This window comes from Heterocephalus glaber, unplaced genomic scaffold, assembly GCF_053883595.1.
Source record: "Heterocephalus glaber isolate CG9 unplaced genomic scaffold, H.glaber_assembly_v1.0 deba00001428, whole genome shotgun sequence".
Lineage (NCBI taxonomy): Eukaryota > Metazoa > Chordata > Mammalia > Rodentia > Bathyergidae > Heterocephalus > Heterocephalus glaber.
In genome coordinates, this window is record NW_028258293.1 from 11,765,405 (window position 1) to 11,785,966 (window position 20,562).

A 20,562-nucleotide genomic window follows, 5' to 3' on the forward strand; every position below is an offset into this window, starting at 1 on the left:
TAGCTCCTAGAACATATTTAAGTAAATGAAAAGGAATTCAAGTTATCCCTTGTATATTATCAGACCATGGTCCAATTAAACTGGATATCAATAGCATAAGAAACCACAAGAACTTCACAAACACATGCAAATCAAATAACACTCTCCTGAACAACCACTGGGTCACAGAGGAAATTAAAGAAGAAATTAGACAATTTCTACAAGTAAGTGAAAATGCCAATAGAACATACAGGAACCTATGGGACACAATGAAAGCAATTCTATGAGGGAAATCCATAGCAGTGAATGCCCATACTAGGAAAACAGAATGAGCTCAAATAAACAATCTAATGCTGAAACTCAAGCTCTTAGAAAAAGAAGAGCAAGACAAACCCAAAGCTCATACAAGGGAGGAAATTATAAAGATCAGAGCAGAAATCAATGCAATGGAGACTGAGTGAATGATACAAAAAAATGAATGAATCAAAGAGCTGGTTTTTTGAAAGAATAAATAAAATTCACAAACCCTTAGACAACCTTATCAAAAAAAAGGAAAGAAAAGGCTCAAATCTATGCAATTAGGAAGGAAAAGTTTGAAATCGCAACAGAACCAGCAAAAATCCAGAGGATCAGCAATACCTACTTCAAGAACCTATACTAAAATAAAATGGAAAACACAGAAAAAATGGACCGATTTCTAGATACATAGGAATTACCAAAGCTGAACAAAGAAGATATAAAAATTCTAACCACCCCAATTTCAATCAGTGAAACTGAAAACGTAATTAAAAATTAACCAAAATAGAAAAGGCCAGGTCCAGATGCCTTCACTGCTAAATTCTACAAGAAATTTAGGGATGAGATAATGCTACTACTTCTCAAACTCTTTAATGAAATTGAAAGGGAAGCAGTACTCCCAAATTCATTCCTGGAACCAAGCATTACTCTGATTCTGAAAGCAGAGAAATACTCAACCAAAAATGAGAACTATAGGCCAATCTCCCTAACAAATACAGATGCAAAAATCCTCAATATGATACTGAAAAACAGAATATAGAGGATCATCAAGAAGATCATACATCCTGACCAAGTGGGATTCATCCCAGGGATGCAAGGATGGTTCAATATATGTAAATCAATAAATGTAATACACTATACTAACAGACTTGAGAAAAAAACCATATGATCATCTCAATAGATGCAGAAAAAGCATTCAACAAAATTCAACACCCATTCATGATAAAAATCTTGCAGAAAATTGGAATAGATGGCCTTTATCTCAATCTCATAAAGGCTATCTATGAAAAACCAACAGCCAACATCATACTAAATGGTCTGAAACTGAACGCTTTCACACTAAAATCAGGAGCAAGACAAGGATGTCCACTATCACCACTCCTGTTCAATACAGTTTTGGAAACATTAGCCTCAGCAATTAGAAAAGAGAAAGAAATAAAAGCAATAAAGATAGGAAGTGAAGCAGTTAAGCTGTCATTATTTGCTGATGACATGATACTCTATATAGAAGACCCAAAAAACTCAGCTAAAAACCTTCTAGGCTTAATTGACAGATTCAGTAGAGTAGCTGGATACAAGGTCAACACTCAAAAATCAATAGCTTTTTTGTACACAAGAAATTGGGGAAACAATTCCTTTCAAAATAGCATCCAAAATAATGAAATATCTAGGAATCAATCTAACAAAGGAAGTAAAAGACCTCTACCTTGAAAACTATAGCACTGTGAATAAAGAGATTGAAGAGGATATCATAAAATGGAAAGACATCCCTTACTCCTGGGTAAAAAGAACCAATATAGTAAAAATGACCATACTTCCAAAACTGGTATATAGATTGAATGCAATCCCAATTGAAATCCCAACAGTATATTTCACAGAACTAGAGAAAACAATCCATAAATTCATTTGGAACCAGAAGAGACCTAGAATAGTAAAAGCAATTCTAGGTAACGAACACATGACAGGGAGTAACAAAATACCCAACATGAAACTATACTACAAAGCCACTGTGATAAAAACAGCATGGTACTGGCAAGGAGAGCTGAGGATCAGTGCAATAGACTAGAAGATGCAGACACAACTCCAGACATACTCATCCACCTCATCTTTGACAAAGGAGCCAACTACCCTCACTGGAGGAAAGACTGCGTCTTTAATAAATGGCACTGGAAAAACTGGATTTCAACCTGGCACAGTTGAAAACTAGACCCATGTCTTTCGACATGCACTAAACTAAAATCAAAGTGGATTAAAGATCTAAATATTAAAAAATAAACACTAAACTTGCTGGAAGATAGATTAGGTAGAATTCTTGAAGACACTGGCATAGGAAAACATTTTATGAACAAACACTAACCCTGACCCTAACCCTCAGTAGTATGGGAACTAGCACAGAGAATCAACAGCTGGGATCTCATCCTATTAAAAAGCTTCGGCACTCCAAGAGAAACCACTAACGGAGGTAAGAGACAACGAACAATGTGGGAAAAATATTTACTAGCTGTTCCTCAGACAAAGGACTATTATCTATAATATATAAAGATCTTAAAAGAATCAGATCCCCCAAATTTAAAGACCCAATTCAAAAATAGGCATCTGAAATGAGTAGACATTTCTCAGACAAAGAAGTAAAAGCAACAAATAAACATGTGAACAATGTTCAACATCACTGGTCATTCTAGAGATATAATTAAGAACAGCACTGAGATTTCACTTCACTCCAGAAGGAATGGCTGTTATCAAGAAATCAACCAATAACAAATGCTGGCAAGGTTGGTGAGAAAGGAACCCTTCTCCATTGTTGGTGGGAGTGCAGACTGGGGCAATCCCTGTGGAAATCGATATGGAGATACCCCAAAAATCTAAGATTAAAGGTCCAATTTGACCCAGCTATTCCCCTGCTGGGTATCTTCCCAAAAGATTTAAAATAATCATACTACATCTATATATGTGCACCCATGTTTAGGGAAGGGTGGAGGGGGTGAAGGGAGGCCAGGGGAATGGGGAAATATAAGAACCAAGACATGTCATGTGAAGGTACAAATCCGAATGATAAGTGCCACTGTATTACAAACCTAAAGTGTACCAATAAACTCAATGGAAAAAACCTGCTGAGTTCTAGTTTACTGCATAGATGTACTTAATTTTGTTTCATTATTTACAAAGAAGAAGACTTTTGGTTTGTTTTCACTTTGGCTGTGAAACACCTATAAATTCAAAACAATCACGTTCCCTATGTCTTTGTCATGTTAAACCTTGTACTACTTCAGGACCCTTCCAGCAAGAAAGCCACCACCACATGAAAATGTTTGAGCCTCCAAAAGTGTGAGTTAAATAAGCCTCTCTTTTTTGTGAAGTAGCTTGGCTTGGTTATTTCATTCTAGTGACGAAAACTTAGTAATTCAGGCATTAAGGAGTGGCTGCATCTACCACATGGTCTTCCAAAAACAAGATCCCGTTTCCCGGCATGCGCCGCGCGTAAGGATCCTCGCTCTCCGCTTCTGCCGGTCGCCCCAAGATGGCGGACGCAACGAGCCGGCGTCGCGCCTGTTGGCTCTGAGGAGACCCTGAGGAAGAACAGTCAGGGAGGTCCCGCAGTCCAGGCGGGAGAGTAGTACTTGAGTAGGAGGAGGAGGTGGCGGCCCGACTGCCCGCCGCCTTCCAGCCCGCCACCAGCGTGGCACCCGCCCCGCCCGGCTTGGCCGTCAGCAGCCCTCCCGCTCGGGCCCCGGCCCCGCCCCGGCCCCGCCCCGGCCCTGCGCTGCCATGAAGCTGACCGACAGCGTGCTGCGGAGCTTCCGTGTCGCCAGGGTGTTCCACGAGAACTCCGACAAGATTAACTGCTTTGACTTTAGTCCCAACGGCGAGACGGTCATCTCGAGCAGCGACGACGACACCATCGTGCTCTATGACTGCCAGGAAGGCAAACCAAAGAGAACCCTGTACAGTAAGAAATATGGTGTGGACCTCATCAGATACACTCATGCGGCAAACACAGTTGTTTACAGCTCTAACAAAATAGATGATACGATTCGCTACCTGTCCTTGCATGACAACAGATATATCAGATACTTTCCTGGACATAGCAAAAGGGTGGTGGCCTTATCCATGTCACCTGTGGATGACACTTTCATTTCTGGGTCTCTTGATAAGACCATTCGACTTTGGGATCTCCGGTCTCCTAACTGCCAGGGTCTTAAGCATCTACAGGGCAAGCCAGTTTGTTCCTTTGACCCAGAAGGGTTAATTTTTGCTGCTGGTGTCAACTCTGAAATGGTCAAGCTTTATGACCGTCGTTCTTTTGACAAGGGGCCATTTGCAACCTTTAAGATGCAGTATGATGGGACTTGTGAATGGACAGGACTTAAGTTCAGCAATGATGGCAAGCTCATACTCATCTCCACCAATGGCAGCTTCATCCATCTCATTGACGCATTCGAGGGAGTGGTGATGCACACATTTGGGGGTTATGCCAACAGCAAAGCTGTCACACTAGAGGCTTCATTTACTCCAGACTCTCAGTTTATTATGATTGGTTCAGAAGATGGCAAGATCCATGTTTGGAATGGTGAGAGCGGCATAAAAGTAGCTGTATTGGATGGTAAACACACAGGCCCCGTTACCTGTTTGCAGTTCAACCCCAAGTACATGACATTTGCCAGCGCATGTTCCAGCGTGGCCTTCTGGTTGCCCACCATTGATGACTGACTAATGCTGTTTGGCTAATTCTGAATAGTGATGGTGCCCAGCAGGAAAAACTCAGAGGGGACTGTGATAACAGATTGAATCTGTTGACTGGGCTGGAGAACATCCTTTCACATGGCCTTCCCCTGGATGTGCTGTACATCTACTCAAAAGAAAATTACTTTGCTGAGCTTCTTCAGAAGGACTGTGGTGTCACAGATTCATTTGGGACTTGGCCTTGGCAGCTGTCACCGCACCAAGCTCCCCCAGAGGAGTGACCAGACTTGTAATTAAGTTATTGTGAAACACTCAAGGCACCTTCAATTTTGAATGTATTTCCTGTAAGGAGCCAGTGAAGTTGTCAGTTCTGCACATCCTTTCTCCCACCCCTATAAATGCATGGGAAGCCGAAGTTTGGTTTTGCGATGCTAGGGAAACTCATTGCCCCTTGCCCACTCCCTGCATGTCTTGTTACTGGGTCTCCCTGTGTACTTGTGGCAGTATTCCAGTCATCATATTTCTTAGATGCCAAACATTTACAGAAGTAAGTCTTCATGTACCTCGGGGTCAGAGAGACAGACAGATACTGTAAAACCTTGCTCGTCAGGAAGCCATGCATTTAGCCCTATGAGGGTGGGTTCTCTGGGCAGGCCTCAGGCTCTGGTGTTGGGTAGGAAAAGGCCCAAGAGCCTAAAAGGGAGGGAAGGGAGGGAAGGGAGGGAAGGGAGTTAACATGTGAGTTCCTAGAGTTGGAAGGTTTACCAGCAGCTTGGTGTAGCCCCCCCCCCCCATCAAGACAAACCCACAGTCATCCTGGGTGCCTACCAAGCTTGGTTTGTACAAAAGTAAGGTAGGGTTCTATTTTTGTACTTGACATGCATCATTCTTTCCTGTGGGCCAGTATTGTGGAGTGACTTTACACTGATGCCTTCCTTCCCTGCCCATCACAAATTGTGTACATAGTCTCCGAATGACACTCCTCATACCCCCTCCTTTCCCCAGCTCCCACCCAAGAGCTGGTTCTAGGCCTTTGTTATATGTTACAGCCTTTTTAAATATGACCTTTGATTTGTTTGTATTCTAACACAGTGTGTGCACCTCCATTTAAGTATATTTGTGTGTACATATATGCATATGCCTGTAAAAAAAATTTTAAAAAAACAAGATCCCACGATGATGAGGTATTGTCCTGCCCCTGGTCTCCTGGAGCACTGTTTCAGTCTTTTCCATTGCTCTCTGCCCCAGCTTTCCCTACTTTTGAGGAGCTGCCAAAAATATCTTCTTGTGATCATAGAGTTTAAGAGATGAGTATGGCTGTACAGTAGTCCCTTCTAACTCAACTGTACATCTGTTGTGCCAGATTATCCTGAAGGGGGAGATGAGAAAACAAGTCTCTGAGTGTAGGACAGGAGCATATTGGTTATGAAAATAATCATATTTGAAATACAGTGATGCACAACCTCGCTCACTTAGGTGGACTGGTTACCTAATTTGATGTCATTGCATTTAACATTTCAATGAGAATTCATTTTAGAATCTCTTATAAACATAGAAAGAGTCATTGTGTGACTGAAGAGAAAGCAGAGGCTTGTGGAGATGAAGTCATTACAAAGGCCAGAAGTCCTGCAATCTTGTCTGAAGCCCAGTTCTCACTGATTCTAACTACTAGTCTCACTCTACTGCAACATCTGAACTCTTTTGAAATGGGAATATTCTGTGGTTCAGTCGTACCCTATGACCCCCCAACCCCAAATCCAGCCAGCTCTTATGTCTTCAGATTTTTCTGAATAAGGAAGCTAATAGTCTGAGAATGAATCTGAGAGAAGAGGAAACAACTCTGGACCCAGACATTTCCTAGTCCTGGGCCAGGAATTTTCTCCCCAGTGTAGTATTTTAAAAAGACAAATGTCTCAGACCATGTTTGACTAAGGGTTGCTGTCCATGTAAGAGAGAGAAGACCATACCTTGTGGGCCGGAGGAGGACATGGCATCTTGCTTGAAAAGGTAAGTGTGAGAGTGGCTGTGCCCACAGGCAAAAAATGCTTCGGTGTGTCAGCCTGCAAAGACAAGAGCACTTCTATTTCCCCATCATCTAACTCCACGTATCTACAGATTCCTTCAGTGAATGAAAGCCTGAGTGCTCAGCATCGTGGTTGGAGAAGATTTGGATGAAATGGAAAAATAAAAATGAAACACAATTTAAAGAATTACGACACTCAAGTAAAATGAGAGAAAAAAATCTATTATCTTATTTCTTTTCTGGACTGCTCTGTGAATATTTAGAATTACTTAGGTGTGCCTAAATAACTGGAGTGACCATTGATGTGCCTTTCAAGTGAGGGTTCTATGGTTTAAAGATGTGTCAATGGAACTCATCGTGACAAGGGATAGAGTAATGGCTTGAAAGTGTAAACTTGACTAGACTGAAATATTGGTGGGTTTAGACACAAAATATTCCCCTAAAGTCCAGTATTCAGAGGTGGGGCAGGTCAGTGATGGATTGACTTGGAAGGGTGTTTTCTCATCATTATCTCCTCCTTTCTCCTGCTTTCTGGCTGCCATGTGGTGTGCAGCTGTCCCCCACCATGACATTCTGCTGTGTAATTTCTGCCTTGAAGCCACCTGAGGATGGACTGGGTTTATTGAAACTTTGAGCCAAAATGCCTCTCTGTTTCAGTTATAGGTGAAAGGTATTTTGTCCCAGTGACAGGAAAAGGACTACAACTATGTTTCTCAGATTTCTTTTTCTTATAAGTTTCTCGTTAAGGTGGGCATCACAATATGGGGACTGGAAACCAAACAGCAGCCTTGTTGCAGGTTGGTGGAAGGATGCTGTGATGCTTGTGCATGTTGCTGCTTCCCAGATAGCTACGTGACTGTCACAAGACAGAATTTGGCCTTTACTTTGCTCTCCTTCCTTTGGCTGTTTCCTCAGCTTCTCTGACTTCTGCCCCATGCGTGATGAAGGGAGCCAACTTCCCCTACAAAATACTCTTATCCACAGGAAATCAGAGAGGCTGCTATGGGTACTAGCTAGTTCTAACAGGTTTTATCACATTTTCCTTGGTTCAGTTTTGTCCTGTACACATCAGTCACAAGCATCAGACAGACAGATAATAGCCTTTCATGAGTAAATTAGAAATTAAAATGAAGTTTTTACCTCAATTATATATACATACTTCTAATTTATGAATATAGAATTTCTCTGATTATACCTAGATTTATACAGAATCATTTTGAAAAAAAATGATAATCATGGTTTCTACGTTGAAAATTCCAGGCAGGACCACGTCCCTTCCATTCATTGGTGTGAGGTCAGCTTCTGAGCTGTTACCCTTCAATTCATGCTCTGAAATCCTCCACTGATGCCCCAGGGAGATAAGGAAGAGTTTTTTCTTGTTGTTTGGCCTCTGGACCTCAGAACTTCACTGCTATCTGGTAATTACTCTTTCTTTGACACAGAGGATGGTAACAGAGGTTTAGAAAGGCTAACGAAGCTCTCCAAAGCTGGGGAACCAGTATTCACACCAGGAGCACGGCTGACCCTGAAGGGCTAGACATGGCTCAGTGTGTCAGCTCAATGGAGGCACAAACGCACTTTGTACCACATGTGCCTAACTTTTAGAACAGAACCCTCTGTTCTCAGTATTTATTTAAAGAATAAGAAAATGAATAAGCAAATTCATGATAAATTTGTCTAGTGGAAAAGAAAAACATGGTAAGACTTCAGAACACATATATTTAATGTGATGAAGAAATTCTCATTCACAGTCCTTTTTGAGGGCAGCTGTGTGTATTTAGAAGAATTACCTGTGTGTGCCAAATAGTAGGCCTTGACCACAGAAGCATCTTTAGAATGAAGACTCACTGTGGGGTTTCTGGCCACCTGGATGCATTTTGGTGCAGAGTGGGGATGGGATGTTTGTGTGAGCTGAATTGGTCAGTGGCATAGAGGAGGAGTGAGGGTGAGGTCTGATTACCACGGAAGAGTGGACTTTGCAGGTGAAGCCCTATGGAAAAGTACAAAGTGGTGTTTACAATATAAATCTACAGCAAGCTCTCTACTGGGAGACAGTAGTGTGTTTGCAGATGAAAGCTTCTGTGTGAGAGGAAGCTGTGACTAGAAAATGGAATTAGTGAATAAAAAGGAAAACTGTTGCTAGTATCACACAGTGTGGATACAAACACAGAAAAGCTGCCATAGGGTACAAGTTTTTGATGAGCCTTTTGTTTCCACCACCACTGTGCATCAACTACATGTAGATGAGGAAAAACCATAGAAGCAATTCCCAAGGTAAAGAAAAGATAGCAATAAAAATTGTGGATGAAAACAAAATCTAACATAACACTTTAGAAACCAGAGAAAGGCCAACCAAATTGAGCACAAGAAACAATAGAGTAGAACTCAATTATCAACAGGAAAATTCAGAGGCCCCCCTTTGTCTCAAAAGACAGGCATGACTTCAGAATCCTGAGGTCTCCGCTGAACAAATACACTGCACAAGTGGAAAGAGGGTGCCTGCTCCTCTGGGCCTGTACAGCAGCATCCAGAAGGGAATGCATCCTCTTGAGCTCCCTTAGAGAAAGAACTCCCACAGGCTTTGGTGTTTTGAACAGGAAATGGGAGGCCATAGAAGTTCTGCCATCCCCACTCAAGACACCTAATAGTTTGTACATTTGTTTTCAGGATGTGGCATCATCCTCATCAAACAGGAAAGTTCCATAAAGCATAGTTTGTCCCTGTTTTGTTCACCACATTTCCAAAATAATTAACCTTATGTTTCTTTAAGATCATTTAGTGTAGTGTTTTCATTTAACATGAGGAAAAACTGAGCCTCAAAATGATAAAGGGATTTTCCTAAGAGGTCATCATCAGGACACAGCTGATCCCATCTCTGGGCCTCTTGAATCCCTGGGTGAAGCATTCTGACAGTTCTGTTTCTTGTTGATGTGCACTTCTAAACATATGTTATTCTGAGCACCAACTGGGGGAAAAATCAAGGGCTGGAAAAGAGCCTCCAAATATCCATTCTCCAATTCTGTCATATAGTAATTTCCTGAATTTCAAACTAGATAAAAGAATGGCACTTTCCAGTTCATTGACACTGGATGGCTCCATGTGTCTAGGCATTGATCAGTGAAAATAGAGCAGAGTGATGTAACTACTTCCTGAGTCACAGAATTAATGGGGAATACACTCCCCTTTCCCTTCCCTGCTTCCCTCAGGGTAAAATGCTAATGTGGCTGGGAATAATACAGGACTACAAGGATGAAGGTGCCCCTCCCGCTTTGTGCAGTGTCAGTATTGTAGCCAATGAGGTGTGTCCGAGGTGCAATTATTGCTAATTGGAAGGTACCCCTGCAGGGTTTGGGGAGCATCAACTTTGAGGAATCAGTGTGATACCTTGGAGTCTCCAGAGAAGTTCTAAAACACTTCCCACTTAGGCCTTTATTTTAAAGATTCTCTCCTTGAGTAGCCAAATGTACACTCTCGCCAATAAAGTATGTTTTTACTTTTTAAATTGCAGTCCATTCTTACAGTATGTTTGATCAGCAAGGTGAATGCACCACAACAATAACATCAAAGAAAGAAGTTGTAAACAAGGAAAGAATGACAGTGCTGGAAATGAGATAGAAATGATTTACTGATATTTTGTTTGAAGAAATTCCAGGAAGGACAAAAATCAACAGGAAGTAGAAATGGTCTCCATTGGTCATGCAGATACTCCTGCTGTCCTTCTTTACCCTGTTTGGCACCCCAAGTGTGTGCCTTTCCTGACCTTCCTTACTGGGATCCTCTTCTTGTTTCTGATTGAAGTAAGCCACAGGAAAACACAGTATGAAGACTGATGGACAAGAGAAGGATTTGGATATTTTCATCACCTTAGTCTTCTTAGAACAGTATGTGTTGACAATGGCAGTGCTTCTGATCTGCCTAGTCATCCTCTCCTACTGCTACAATTTTATGTATGACCACACTCTCTGTTGACTGATTTTTTCTTTATCCTTTTAAGTCTAGAGCTGGAAATAGTGTATCACTATTGAATCTTATAGGTGCATGACCCTACATTATCCCATTTGCCTAATTCTACCCATCTTTTAAATATTCAGTTAAAACAATACTCACTCCTCCATTATTCACTATTCCCACTTGTGTCAAATTTTCTTTCTGAAACCTTCTGAAATATGCAAAGGAGAAGAATTTTGATAGTTAATAATATAATGATGTGTTTGTTGCATCTTATTGTGGGGAGCAATGCTATCATGTTACCTTGCATCTTAAATGACCATTAAAACAGAATTCTCCCATGACAAAGATTTGAATAGTTACAATGTAGAGGAGAACATGTTGAGATGGACCAGAAGAGGGAAAGGAGGTCACATTGATCCCAATTAGAACCGCACAGTGCCATTTGCTTATACTCATTTGGAGGAAAGTAGCTTCTATCTCCTGCCTTTTACTGATGGAAACACCATGTCTTCCTTTCCAAGAGTGGAAAGACTGTGGTATGAATTCAGAGCAAATACTTTAGCTGGAAATCTTATAATATTGTACATACCCTTACTTTTCTTCCATTATTGTGTGCAGAGTTGCAGATATGACCATTTTTGCAAGGTAGAACATTTCTTAGGTTGAGAGACATCACATGTGTCCTGTTCTGGACCATTCAGTTTCTCCTGAGCATCCTAGAAAGGTCCTAATCTGTTGTCCTGATTCTGCATTTTTCTTTTAATAGTGATTAGTGGAAAATGTTGATTTTTATCAAAATTGCTTGGGTGATTATCTTGGTCCAGCCTGATCCTGCAAGTCAAGATGCTGTGTCACACAACAGATGTCACCAACATGGTTGTATGTGACCATCCTGGTCATGGTGCTGCTCCTCTTCCTCTGTGACCTGTACTTCATACTCCCATGGTTCCTTTTACTCTGCATTCAGACTACAAGATTTTAATGCATTTTCTTGTTATCTGAATCTGATCTCATTTGTCCCATTCCCTGTAAACAGCTGTGCTAATGTCATCATTTACTTGTTTTTTTGGCTTTATTAGACAATGGCAGTAGCATTTACAGCTGGTTTTCCAGAGAGCTCTGTGAATCATTCCTGAAGATGATAAATGTGGAGACAAGTGTCCACAGAAAGTCCTAGAGATATCAGGAAGCAGAATGGGACACAAAGAAAGACTCCACCTTGGTCATCAGAGGTATCTTTGAGCTCTGCCATACTTGGTTGTTATTAATACTTCTTACAGGCTTGTGCCACTGAAATATATCAATGACACCACAATTTCTTTAAACAGGTTTTTAAAAACTATGCACTTTGAAAACTCTATCCCAGGGCCTTAGGCATACAAAAAGATTTTTCCAGTCTGTCTCAGGTGGTACCAGTACTAGACAGAGAACCAGAGGAACAGGTGTTGCTCAGTGCTAATGGAGCTGAGAATGCTCAGGCCTGTACTGGGGGCAATGATTGTCACATATCTTTAGATGCATAGACAGGCACAGAGAACTATTGAAAGATGTTGGTAACATCCAACAGGGAACCAATAATGTTTCAGGACAGGAAGAAGTAGTTGGCCACTGTTAGGTTGAAGATTTAGATTTAGATAGTATTGCTGTACATGGAGAAACCCAAGAGACAGAGTAAGGCAGTGTACCCTGCCAGACCAACAAGGGAAACATTGAGATTCTGTGACTTCAAGATAAAGGTTTTGTGACAGATTGGATAAGAGGACAGGGCACTCCAATCCATTGGTGAGACTTCTGTCCTCTGAAAGATTGGATTCAAGCTCACAAATGCTCCACTTTTTTCCCTGAAAACACAAATAAGATTTGAGTGCTTTCTATATGGTCATTCATTATCAGGACCACCTTGCTCTGTGGAAATTATTGTCCCTACTATAAATATTTGTGAACAGATGACTACGGTTATTAATAATGTATAAAGATCTCAAAAGCCCCTTAATATGGATATAAATGCAATACTGGGTGACTCTATAGCCTAAGCCTCCCATCTTACAATTCATTTCCTCTAAATATCATGGGAATAGTCCATGGTCCAAACAGCACCATTTAATGGGCTAGAGATGTAGCTGCAGCACTATTCTGGGCACAATTTGTCTCTCAGACACAGGAATTCATAAAGACACAAAATTGGTCATTACATCCCCATGTCTACAGAAGAAAGGGAGGCCTCATTTAGAGCCATGAGAGGAATACAAACTCTTCCTAAGACAGTTCAATGATGGCTGGGCCTGCTGAGCTAGAAATGACTCAGTGTCACATCTCTCTTGAAAAAAAGAGCACATTTTACATGTTGAGGGGTTAGCTTTCTATGTGGCACATTATATTCTGAATATTTCAATGAATGGAGAAATGAATGAGGATATTTACCATAAAGAATAACTTGGGTTAAATGTAAAATTAAAATGTAAATAATTGAAAAGAATTACAACATAAATCCATGGTATGAAGAAAATTTCATTATAATTATATTTTTTGCTTGCTATCACTGTATATGAAGAATTATTTATATGTGTTCAAATAACTGAAATTGACCATGAAAATGCCTTTTAACTGAGAATTTTAGTTTTTCCGGGGGGTGCGGACAGGGTCTAGCTATTTAATTCAGGCTGGCTTGGAATTCACTGTGCAGTCCAGGCTGGCTTTGAACTCACACTGATCCTTCTGACTCATTGTCCTGAGCCCTGGGATTACAGCCATGTGCCAACACACCTGGCAGAACTGAGGATTGAATATGGCTTTGCTCATTTAGGTACACAGTGTTACGATGGCTTAAAGTTGGATCTCAGTTATTGGCACTGTGCTGTTGAGTGTACAATATAATCCTCCTACATTCAATCTGTCCTCTTCCACAAAGGCTGTGATACTGACATGATAGGGAGCTGTGAAGGACCAAAGGAAAGAAGTTCCATCAAGATTTGGGGTGCAACAAGTTTTAAGAATTCCTGAAAGCTGATGCCTTGGAACCTCCAGTCAAGGCTTATAACACTTCTTGTTAAATAATAATTTTACCAGTCATCTATTTGAGCAAGAAAAATTATACTCTAAGCAATAAGGAGTACTATTCTCCTTTCTAATTATATTCCATTTTCAAGGCATTTTGATCAACATAGTGAATGCTCCTTCAAAGCAACACCAAAGAAAGGACATACAAATAGAAAAACAAAACTAATGGAGATGAGATGAAAAATGACTCAAAAATAACATACATAGAAAAGGCAAGTCCATAGAAAACCAGATGTAAGGATTGGACTTCATCAGACATGATGATTTTCATTGTGTCTTTCTCTACCTTGTTTGGAATCTCAAGGGTGTGGCATTCATGAACTCCCTGCTGAGACTTTTCCTTCCTAATATCTTGTTCAGTTGAGGCACTTTGAGGCACCACTATGTGACTAGAAGGCAAGAGAAGAAAGATTTGGGTATTTCCATCCTGCCTGCATATGAGGCTGTGAGTTGCCAAAGGAAGTGCGTCTCCAACTTCCTGGGCCAGCCATCCTCCTGCTTCTTCCTGCTGCAGCTCCATATATGAAGACACTCTTTCAAGTGACTGCTTTCCCACTATGTGTTTAATGCTCAGTTGGAAATAGTGCTTCACGCTTCTGTGCCTAGGGATCATAGTGAGATGAAGCTAGAAATGAGTGCCAGAAGAAATCATAGAAGTTATACAAACATGTGAAGGTTAACAGATACATTATTGAAAATCAGTGGATCACAGAATAAATCAAGAGAGAAATAAAAATGTTCCAAAAAGAACATAACAAGGGGAGCATAACCTCCAAACCACATGGGACAGAATGAAAGCAGTTCTAAGAGTAAAGTTTATATATTAAAAGAATAGAGTGATCCCAAATAGTAAGTAACCCAATGATGTATCATAAGATCCTAGAAAGACAAGAGCAATTCAAGTCTGACATTAACAGAAGGAAAGAGAATGTAATGGGAAATTAATAAAACGGAGAAAATAAAAATAAATATGTAGGATCAATGAATAAAAGAGTGGATTCCTTGAAAGCATAAAGAAGATTGAGAAATGTTCAGCGAAGCTTAGAAAAAAAAAAGAAAATATCATAAATCAATGCAATTTGAAATAAAAAAGGTGAAATCACACAAACACCACCAAAATGCAGGTGATTATAATAAGCTACTGAAAAAACTTTTATTCCCAAAACACTGGAGAACCTAGGAGAAATGGAGAAATTCCCAGACAAGTATAAATTACCAAAATTAAAACAAGAACATATAAAACTCTTAATAGACCAATAATAGGCAATAACATAGAGGCAATAAGAAAAATTCTCACAACAAAGAATATCCAGGACGTCATTTATTGCAGAATTTAATAATTGTATTTATTGCAGAATTGTACCAGAACTTTAGAGAAGATCTAACACAAATATTCTTTTTTTAAAATTTTATTGGTACATTTTAGGTATACAATTCATTTACATTTATCATTGGGTGTTTGTACCTGTACATGATGGATCTTGGTTCCTATTTTATTCCCCATTACCTGTGCACCCTTCACCCCCTCCACCCTTCCCTATTTACATAGATTTTATTTCCATTTTTTTCTTTTCTCATAGTTTTTCCTTTCCCTCTTTTCCTTTCCCCTTCCCCTCCCTTCACTCCTTTGTCTTTGGACCTTTTTACCTATTTCAAATTATCAGTTATTCATTTTAATCATTTTAACTCTTGTTTACACTATCAGTTTCTCACACTAGACAAACTATTTGGTATTTACACATGTGTGTCCTATTTATTTCACTTAAGAGTATGGCCTTGATATGCATCCATTTAGCTATAAATGACTCTAGTTTTTCATTCTTTATGGCTGAGTAGTACTCCATTTTATAAAAAACACCACATTTTCTTTATCCAATTTCCAGTTGATGGGCACTTGGGCTGCTTCCAAGCTTTAGCTATTACAAACTGTGCCGCTATGAACATGGGTGCACATATATCACTGTGGTATGATTCTTTTAATTCTTTTGGGAAGATACCCAGCAGGGGAATAGCTGGGTCAAATGGAACCTCTAGTCCTAGTTTTTTGAGGTTTCTCCGTACTGACTTCCACAGTGGTTGCACCAGTCTGCACTCCCACCAGCAAAGGAGAAGGGTTCCTTTCTCCCCACAGCACTGCCAACATTTGCTATTGGTTGATTTCATGATAGCAGCCATTCTTTCTGGAGCGAGGTGGAATCTCAGGGTTGTTTTCATCTGCATCTCTGGAATGACAAGTGAGGTTGAACATTTTTTCATATATTTGTTTGATCCTTTTACTTCTTTGTCTGAGAAATGGCTGTTCATTTCAGATGCCCATTTTTGAATTGGGTCTTTGAATTTGAGGGGTCTGATTTTTTTCAATTCTTTATATATTCTAGATAGTAGTCCTTTGTCTGAGGTACAGCTGCTAAAATTTTTTTCCCATATTGTAGGTTGTCTGTTAGCTCTGTTGGTAGTTTCTTTTGCAGTGCAGAAGCTTTTTAATAAGATGAGATCCCAGTTGTTGATTATTTCTGCTAGTTCCCATGCTGCTGAGGTTTTGTTCATGAAGTGTTTTCCTATGCCAATGTCTTCAAGAGTTCTACCTAACTTATCTTCCACCAAGTTTAGTGTTTCTGTCTTAATATTTAGATCTTTAATCCACTTCGATCTTAGTTTAGTGCATGGTGATAGGTATGGGTCTAGTTTTAATCTTTGGGAGGTTGAAATCCAGTTTTTCCAACACCATTTATTAAATAGGCTATCTTTCCTCCAATGATGGTGGTTCTCTCCTTTGTCAAAGATGAGGTGGCTCAGCATATCTGGAGTTGTTTCTAGATCTTCTAATCTATTCCACTGATCCTCAGGTCTGTTCCTTTGCCAGTACCATGCTGATTTTATCACAGTAGCTTTATAGTATAGTTTCAAGTTGGGGATTGTAATACCCCCAGCCAGGTCTCTGTTGCTTAGAGTTGCTTTAGCTATTCTAGGTCTCTTATGGTTCCAAATGAATTTTTGGATTGTTTTCTCTAGTTCTGTGAAGTACATTGTTGGAATTTCAATTGGCATTGCATTGAATCTATATAGTAGTTTTGGAAGTATGGCCATTTTCACTATATTGATTCTTTCTACCCAGGAGCAAGGGATGTCTTTCCATTTTCTTGTATCCTCTTAGATCTCTTTTTTCAGGGTGCTGTAGTTTTCAGTGTAGAGGTCTTTTGCTTCCTTCGTTAGATTGATTCCTAGATATTTCATTTTTTAGATGCTATTGTAAAAGGAATTGTTTCCCTAATTTCTCTCTCAGTGAGTCTGTCATTTGTAACACCAATATTCTTAAAAATGGTAGCCTTTTTAAAAAATCTGCTGGAAAAACTGGTTATCCAGATGCACAAAAATGAATCTAGATTCATATGACTTACTATGTACTAAAATAAAATTAATCAAAGTCCTAGATACTAAAAGAGAAACAGTATAACAGGAAACAGATTAACAGTATAACAGTAAAACAGGTAAGTCTCTTGAAGAGGTAGACATACGTAAGGACTTTCTGAAATGAACACTGATTGCAAAAGAAATATCACCAAGAAGAAACAAATGGGATTATATCAAGTTAGAAAGATTCTGGAAAGCAAAGGAAACAATCACCAAAGTGAAGAGACAACCTGGAGAAGGGGAAAAACTTGGCAGCTACTACTGAGGCAGATGAGTAATATCTAGAATATTAAAAGAACTGAAAAAATTAGACCCCCTTCAAATAAAAGACCCAATGAAAGCATAGGCCACAAAAATGAATAGATGCTTCCCAAAGGAAGTACAAATAGCCAAAAGTACATGAAAAAATGTTCAATTTCTTTGTCCTTTAGAGAAACACAAATCAAAACCAAACAAAATTTCTTATTACTTCAGAAAAAATGGTTATCATCAAGAACTCAAAAAACAACAAATATTGACAAGGTTGTTGGGGGAAAAGAAACACTTCTACATTGTTGGTAGGAATGTAAAGTACTGCAACAAATATGGAAATTAGTAGGGAGATTCCTCAAATAAACTAAAAGTAGAAATTACATTTGACCCAGCTACACCCCTTTTGAATATTTTCCCAAAAGAATTACAGACATAATACTACAGTGATACATGCATACCCATGTTTATAGTAGCACAACTCAGAATAGCTGTATCTTAGAACTGGCCTATATGTGCCTTAACAGATGAATGGATAAAGCAAACATTGTATTTAGATACAATGAGATATTACCCAGGGATACAGGATAAATTGGACTCACTTGTAAGAAAATGAGTGCAGGGCCAGGGATTTAGCTCAGTGGTTCTGCCGCCTGCCTCACAAGTGCAAGGTCCCAAGTGCAATCCCCGGTACCAAAAGAAAAAGAAAATGAGTGCATCTTGAGATCATAATGCTAAGTAAAATAAACCAGATACAGTAGGTTAAATATTGCATGTTTTCTCTTACATGAGATATCCAAAGTATATATAATTTGAAGAGTAAAGTCAAAGATAGATAATAGAAAGTAGAGAGGCAGATTTCTTCAAGATGATAAGAGGATCTAGGGATATAGGGAGAGAGGAGCGGAATAAAAGGGAAGGAAAGTCACAAGACTTAAAATAGAATATGTGTACCTACCTGTGCATCCCAGTGAATTTATTCATTACATGTTAAAAACATGTATCAGTAAAATAAAGTCCTGTGACCACACCATAGAGAGCAGGCCCTATAACAGACTGTGGTCTCTGGAAGCCCTAAGAATTTCCTACTGTTCTGCAATGCGTTTTTTTAAATTTCTGAGAAGTCCCCGAAAATATCTTTAAGTAAACCTAGAGTCTGACATTTAGGTACAATAGATAGAGATGTGTCCCCAAATCACAATTTCCATTATATAACAATTCTGAGAGTATTTATCAGAAAAATACCCAGTTTCCCAGCTTCCCTTGATGTTGGATGGCATTGTGTGCTTAGGCACTGCCACATGGGATGGAAGCAGAGTGATCTGATAAATTCCTGGATCTCAGGATTAATAGAAGGAGTGCACCTCTCATTCCCATTTCCTCTCTCCCAGTCTGGAAAGTGCCTATCTGAGAGCTGTGTGGGACTACAGGTTTAGGAGCAGAAATTTTGAAAGTGGTTCCAAGTAATGTCTAACTTCTTTTCTTATCTAAGTCATTATTTTACTGGTTTACTGTTAGAGCATCAAAACTTTCACATCAACCAAAAGTAATATGTTTTACTTTTTAAAATAATATTTCATGTATAATGTTTTGTGTGTGTGTGTGTGTGTGTGTGTTTGGGGTTTTTTTGGTACCAGGCATCAAACTCAGGACCTTGCACTTTCGAGGCAGGTGCTGGATGTATAATGTATTTTTGATAATTGTGAGTGATTGCTATTTAAATGTGACATTAGAGACAGAAGTTGAAATCACAACAAAAAAGAAAGGAAGAAAACTATGATGAGGATGAGATGAGATGAGAAATGATCTAGTGACATTTACATAAAGAAAATCTCAGGAAGTAAAAGACATAAGGAGATTTGAAGCATCATCTCATTTGCCAGGAGATTTTAATGTCATCATTCCCTCTCCCATTGGCATCCCAGGAGGGAGACTTCTGTGAGGCATTTTCCTATTTGATCTCTGCTGCACTTGAGTCATTGAAAGAGAGCAGTCATGAGCCAAAAGGGCAAAAAGAACCCAGTTAAGAGTTTTCTTATTGTAGAACTCTGTCTACAGGGCTCTGTGTTGGCAGGTGACAGCGTCTCTCTCTCTTTCTGCTCACCCACTCCGTCTACAACTGCAGCTACACTCTCCCTTTTAACTGTTCCTTTTCTTGTCCTCTTATGGTGAGGCATGTAAATAATGCTTCTCTGTTGGCCTTTAACTGTTCCACCCTGCCCATCTTTGTAAATAGTCTCATCTGAAAGTACTCCTCAAGGATTCTAGTATTGGGCATCTCCTTTCTTCCCCTAGATACTTGGAGATACAAGAAATAGAATAATTTTGCAAAACAATTACAGTGAAACCCAAGTTTTGAACAGTGCAGTTCTGGGATGCAACAAGTACATGTCAGCTTGCTCCTTAAATAATATAAGATGCAGCATTTCCCCTAAAGCAACAGGAATAAAAGGGAGAATGTGGGGAGATAGATCAAAAGGAGAAGAACCTTAATATTTCTTGGACATTCTCACAGTCAAGCTTGGCAGAACCCACTTTACAGAAGAAGGAATTTCCTGTGTTTCCCTCTTGTAGCACACAAAGGTAGAAGCAGAGAAATGTACATTTATACCAAAGACTGCAACTAGAAGTAAATAGTTGGTGTGTGCACCTACCTTGCCCCATTTCATTCTATTATTGGAGGTACAGAGCTGTCTAGTTTTGAAGAATACCCTTTTCTTTTACTTATATCTCTAAATTTTTATTTCAATTTATTTAAAAAAATAAATTTGTTAGTATGGGTTTTCAGTACATAATTGTGTTAGTTACTTTTCTCTCATTGCTAAGACAAAATACACAGCACCCAAAGTTAAAGGGGAAAGAGTTTATTTAGCTCCCTGTTTGTAGAGGTTTCGGTCTATCATCAGCTGGCTCCAAGACATGGTGGCACATGGCAAATAGGCAACAGTTCATGGGGCTGGAAGACAGAAAAATAGCAAGAGACCTTAACAGTGTCTTTCTGCCCCTTTTATCTTATTCAGACTACTTAGGGCGGGTAGCACTCATGCCCTTAATCCTAGTGCCCTCGGGCCTGTCCCCCCCGTAAGTCAATCAGACTCCCTAGATTGAATCACCTCAGTAGAAGCACGAGGCTCTGGGCAACACCTAAACACAAGCCACAACATTCTTCCCCCGACCCCGCCCCCCGCAAGACG

General features: G+C 39.7%; 2 pseudogenes across 1 annotated transcript; both read left to right on the forward strand.

Annotated features, from left to right (window-relative positions):
* The first annotated feature begins 3,481 nt into the window (after positions 1-3,481).
* LOC101720191 (WD repeat-containing protein 82 pseudogene) lies at positions 3,482-5,092 on the forward strand (annotated as a pseudogene). The gene has a single exon (XR_015451418.1). The product of XR_015451418.1 is annotated as a WD repeat-containing protein 82 pseudogene (transcript).
* A 4,873-nt stretch (positions 5,093-9,965) lies between these two features.
* LOC147827969 (U4 spliceosomal RNA) lies at positions 9,966-10,042 on the forward strand (annotated as a pseudogene).
* The last annotated feature ends 10,520 nt before the right edge of the window (positions 10,043-20,562 follow it).